Genomic DNA, 6,000 nt, shown 5'->3' with positions numbered 1-6,000 from the left:
AGCGTGCGATAGGTATTCATGAGATAAGGGAACGAAGGAAATAAAGGAATGACGGGGTTCACTCTAGAACTGAGCAAGTGTATTTGTGCGGTTTGTTCTGCTTCGCAGTTGGCACCCTTTCTCAAGGGCAGAGCACATTTTCGTTTGCAGATATTGCCTGATCTTCGACTCCTGCTGTTTTTCTAAAGATACAGAGTGGCTATTGCTATCTTTCTGCTCTAATAAACACTTCTGTTTGCCCAGCACAGAGATATCGCAGAAGCTTGCAATGCTAGACGTAGCGTGAACAAGCTGTACTCAACGTCGCCTGTGGGTCCAAAGCAAAGCTATTGCTGGGTGCGACAGTGCATGCCTATAATTCTAGCACGCCTGCATTACAGTACTGGGGGGGCTGAGGCAGGAGGATTGCAAGTTTTGAATCTCGTCTGCCATCCTGATATACTTGCAAATGGAAAAGGATGTAAGGAGTGGCCTATCCCCGGGCGCTCTTCAAAAATGGTTTACAGCAGTCACACCACACCCAGTTACTTTCTCCTTGTGGGGCTGCCAACAGATTCAGGTTTCTCTGGTTCTTCTCCTTTTGCATTGGTATACATTTATTAAAGTTATTAAAATTGATCATTTTAATTATCAATTAAAAGTTCACAGGCTCATTTTATATCCTCCAAGGTTAGCATTAGGCCTCCATTCATGCTAAGTATCTGCATCCATCAGGTCCCTGTTTCTCATTAGCTCATTCTCCTGCCTGTATTTCCTCCCCTTCCTGTATTCGCCCCAACCTGTATCCCCTCCCTGCCTGTATTCCCCGCTGCCTGTATCCCCCTGCCTGTATTCCCCCCTGCCTGTATTCCTCACCCTACCTGTACTCCTCCCTTGCCTGTATCCCCCTCCCTGCCTGTATTCCCCCCCCCCCCGCCTGTATTTCTCCCCTGCCTGTATCTCTCTCCCTGCCTGTATCCCCCTCCCTGCCTGTATTCCCCCCTGCCTGTATCCCCCTCCCTGCTTGTATTCCCCCTGCCTGTATTCCCCTCCCTGCCTGTATCTCCCTCCCTGCCTGTATCCCCCTCCCTGCCTGTATTCCCCCCTGCCTGTATCCCCCTCCCTGCTTGTATTCCCCCCTGCCTGTATCCCCCTCCCTGCCTGTATTCCCCTCCCTGACTGTATTCCCCCCGCCTGTATCCCCTCCCTGCCTGTATTCCCCCCCCCCCCCGCCTGTATTCCCCTCCCTGCCTGTATCTCTCTCCCTACCTGTATTCCCCTCCCTGCCTGTATTCCCCCTGCCAGTATTCCCCCCTGCCTGTAATCCCCTCCCTGCCTGTATTCCCTTCCTGCCTGTAGCTCTCTCGCTGCTGGTATTCCCCTCCCTGACTGTATTCCCCCGCCCCAACCTGTATTCACCTCCCTGCCTGTATCTCTCTCCCTGCCTGTATCCCCCTCCCTGCCTGTATTCCCCCTGCCTGTATTTCCTCCCCTGCATATATTCCTCCCCCATATTCCAATGCAGCTGGTATATTTTTCAGCTGACGTGTCCTAGGTTGTCCTAAAAAGAGAAGCAGCTGAAGAAACTATAAGAACAGATGATTCTGACACTCCCTGGGCACTGCCCCAGGTAACTCAAGAACATCTGTATTGAGTCACTCCAAGAAGGACAAATCATTCAGAAAAAATATCCCAAGAAAAAGAATAAATCTGTCTATTGGTATATCACATTTCCAACAGGATAAAATTTCATAAATGTTTCCACATGATTGTTTCTGCTGTTCTCTACAGACATATAATACAAATGATCTTTTTGTAGTCCCAGTCCAATTAAAGATTAAAACTGGCTTTGGGGAGTGTGGCTCTCTCCTTCTCTAAAGCCATGCATGTTTATTAAAGTAAAATCCAAAATCTCTCTCATGTCAGAAGAGCCACCTGATATGGGACAGAAGAAAAACCAAAATTTAGGAACTATTTATTAGATTACCACTAATCTCATAATCTTGTGGTTTTATTTTGAATTTTTGACAGCTTTTCTTAAGGTATAAATATTATCTCAAATATATATGATTAATATATATATTAAACTTTTTGTCATGATATTTATGGTCATATAGAATATAAACTAATTCTAGAAACAGTACTAACTAATGTAACTTCCTGTACATGATTTCGGGTTTGAGTCTCTTCAGTTTTCTGCACTGAACTATGATCACACTTTGAAGTTGCCAAAGGGAGGATGAGACCCCACAATGATGATTCCCCGAGGACTGTGATAACACCACTAAGTTGAAAAACACCACCAAAATATCGGCTTTGGACTACAAGTTGCTCGGAACAATTTCAAGGTGGCTAGCTGAGATGATCCAGTCTCACAGACTACTCTAGCCGACACTTGAGATGAGCCCTGCACTTTCTCAATACGCAGAGACTGGACAACAAATGATATAGCTATCTGTTCCAGGACTTGACAATTAACCCAATTTTTTCTTTTCAGGATCTTCTAAAGATACTATCACCCCCAGACAGCAAGAAGTAAATTTAAGAAAATGATGCCCACATTCCCAAGAGGTGGGTTGGATGGTTTTTTGGTCGTTCAATGGTGATGGACATTTCTCGATGTTTAGGGAGGTTGGTGATGAGTTATTATTGGTAATGGTCAGGAAAAAAGCTAACAAGGAAATTAGATTCAAGGTTCTTGTTTTGAAATGAAAAAAAGGGATATAGATATGATAGGATATAAAGGTAGATTATTGAATCTACTCTAAAAAGAAAAAAGGGGGGATATAGATATGATAAGATTAAAAGGTAGATTATTGAATCTACTTTTAAAAAATCAACTACTAGCCGGGCAGTGGTGGCGCACGCCTTTAATCCCAGCACTCAGGAGGCAGAGACAGGCGGATCTCTGTGAGTTCGAGGCCAGCCTGGTCTACAAGAGCTAGTTCCAGGACAGGAACCAAAAAGCTACGGAGAAACCCTGTCTCGAAAATCAAAAAAAAAAAAAATCAACTACTTGTTTTAAATGTTTTACATTGGATTGGACCTTTGTATATTGTATAAAAATTTTGTATATTGATACAAATTGTACAATAATTTTGTTAAAATATACTGTACATACATTTCTAATCTTGTTCAAGATATTGTACCTATACAGCTCATTTAATAATGTGATGCAAATCTCTAGTCCTTGAAAATTATTATTAGCAGCTGTTTGGGATAATAAGGAAATGCATCTTAGTAATTAGTCACCTATTATAATTGTAGTCACATTAGGTATGTTTTAAAGGTCAAACAAAGTTATATTTTATATAGACAGGGCATCTCCAAACACTTCAGAGATCTACAGAATATGGCATTTAAGATATTTAAATAGCATAGGCTCTTTTTGTGACAATGAGATATGTCTGCTCCTGGCAACACCAATCTACTTCAGAGACAATAATAGGCATCGAAGAAACCCCACATGGAGTTTACTTTCTTTGTGGCAATAGTAGGCCACTGGGCAAGAAAGTGCTCTTCCATCAACTGCTAACAGTATGCCATCCAAACTGGACAAGCAGGACACAGAAGAGAGTGACTATAAAACCTTATCAAGTCGAGGTAGGACGGTCCTTCAAAAATCCTGCTTCATAGAAAAGTCTGTTGAATATTCTAGCCTGTAGGCCAAAATGGATGCCCCAATGTTGCAGAGGAACTTTGGGTGTCTGTCCAGGCAGCCAGCTGTTTCTGTCATTTCTCATATGTTTTTGGAAGTCACTTTCTCACACTTCCTGCTTACTCAAGTAATATTATTTCCTTTTCAGGTCTCTGGGGGAGTCGAAGACTAAATAGTTATAGTTTTCCTTGTCTATCAGATGCAGAGAAAAAACACTAAAGAGGTATACAGTGTATAAGATGAAAAGATATCAAAGAAATTTTTGGAGAGTAATGCAAATTAGGTACAAGACTTTGAACCCACCAAGACAGGATAGATAATGGAGTATTTTCTCTGAATTTGTCAAATGCAAATAGACTAGAACATTGTTGATATACTTATTGCCTGTATACATTATATATAGTTATTATACTTATTGCATATAATTTTTCTTATAATAGTTATAGTCTTTTTTATTTTAGACAAAAAAAGGGGGAAAGTAGTTTGTGTTTTAACAAATAAAGCTTGACAGAAAATTCAAGTGCAGAGCTAAGCCACTAGAGGCTATGCAGTGGTAGCATACACCTTTAAACCCAAGACTTGAGAGACAGAGGTAGAGGGATCTCTATTAATTCAAGGCCACCCTGGACTACACAAAACTGAATCTGTCTAAAAGAGAAACAGAGCTCACACAAAGGTGATCCCAGCTCTTGAGATTCCATGCCTTTAATCCCAGCACTAGGAACGTGAAGACAGAAGAGATATGGCTGGGCTGAGAGAGGAATATAAAGAGGGAGGACACAAAAGCTCACTGTAGTCTGAGGTTTGGTGGAGACAGATGCAGTCTGGAGATGCAGTCTGAGGACAGGATTGCCCCTTCAGTCTGAGGATTCAGGAGAGGTAAAACATCTCCCTAGTGACTAGCCGCGCTGCTTCTCTGATCCTTCAGCTTTCACAGCCTAATATCTGACTCCAGGTTTTATTTATTAAAATCAGTTAGAATTCATGCTACAGAGAGGCAAGTTCAAACGCCCTGAGGGAAGGTGGCTAACCGTGAAGATGCCTAGAACTGGCAGCTGCACTTTCCGGGTAATCCTGAAATGCATTTAAACGGCCGGCCCTTCGCTTGATGCTGTACTAGAGTCCTACTTAACAGGGCGGATTGAACATGTAATCTCTGTACTGTGTTCCCTGAACTAGCAGTGCCCTGAGCCAGGGTGGGCTGGAAAGTCACATGGGAGGGTCCCATTCCCCAGACCAACCAGGAGGAGGGTGTCTCGGGGGCAGGAGGAGGGTGTCTCGGGGCAGGAGGAGGGTGTCTCAGGGCAGGAGGAGGGTGTCTCAGGGCAGCAGGAGGGTGTCTCGGGGCAGGAGGAGGGTGTCTCGGGGCAGGAGGAGGGTGTCTCGGGGGCAGGAGGAGGGTGTCTCAGGGGGCAGGAGGAGGGTGTCTCAGGGGGCAGGAGAAGGGTGTCTCGGGGGCAGGAGGAGGGTGTCTCAGGGGGCAGGAGGAGGGTGTCTCAGGGCAGCAGGAGGGTGTCTCGGGGCAGGAGGAGGGTGTCTCGGGGCAGGAGGAGGGTGTCTCAGGGGGCAGGAGGAGGGTGTCTCAGGGGCAGGAGGAGGGTGTCTGGGGGCAGGAGGAGGGTGTCTCAGGGGGCAGGAGGAGGGTGTCTCGGGGGCAGGAGGAGGGTGTCTCGGGGCAGGAGGAGGGTGTCCCAGGGGCAGGAGGAGGGTGTCTGGGGGCAGGAGGAGGGTGTTCTCAGGCATATCAACCATGACAGTTTATGGTAGGGCTGTCTGTATTTTACGCTTTTTAGCACGCCCTCGTCATGGTGGGCATCCAGAACTCACTTCGGCTTACCTCTTCTTAGCAAACCACAAGCTCCCCTTTACCACCGGCACCTTTAACATCCAAACGCTCCTTCCCCACCCCCTTCATAACCTTTTCCTCTCCTCAACTTCTACCACTTTGGCCCAGGAGATGACAACACAAAGGCTACAGGTGACAATGAGTCTGGATTGTTTGAACTAAGAGTCACTGTGTTAACTCTGTCCAGCGTCATTAGAGAAAAGGCTCTGGCCTAGGCTGGCCAGCACCTGCTTCCTCCCCAGGGTGACTTGACATAGCACTGTGGGTTTATTAGGACACCAACAGTTCAGAGCAGCTGAGAGCAAAGGCCTTGCTTCCTCTTCCTCCATTTTAGATTTATTTATGTGCATGTATGTACATGCATCGTGTGTGTGTGCTTACAGATATTGTGAGCCGTTGTGTGGGCCTGAAGCTGAACCAGCATCCTCTGTGAGAACAGCAAGTACTCTTAGCTTCTGAGCCCTCTCTCCAGCCCCACATCACACCCTCTCTTCACCACTCGGTCTGCCGACATTTT

Source organism: Microtus oregoni, unplaced genomic scaffold (assembly GCF_018167655.1).
Source record: "Microtus oregoni isolate MIOR12 unplaced genomic scaffold, Mior012 000114F_ref0000099, whole genome shotgun sequence".
NCBI lineage: Eukaryota > Metazoa > Chordata > Mammalia > Rodentia > Cricetidae > Microtus > Microtus oregoni.
Note: the sequence above shows the minus strand (reverse complement) of the source record.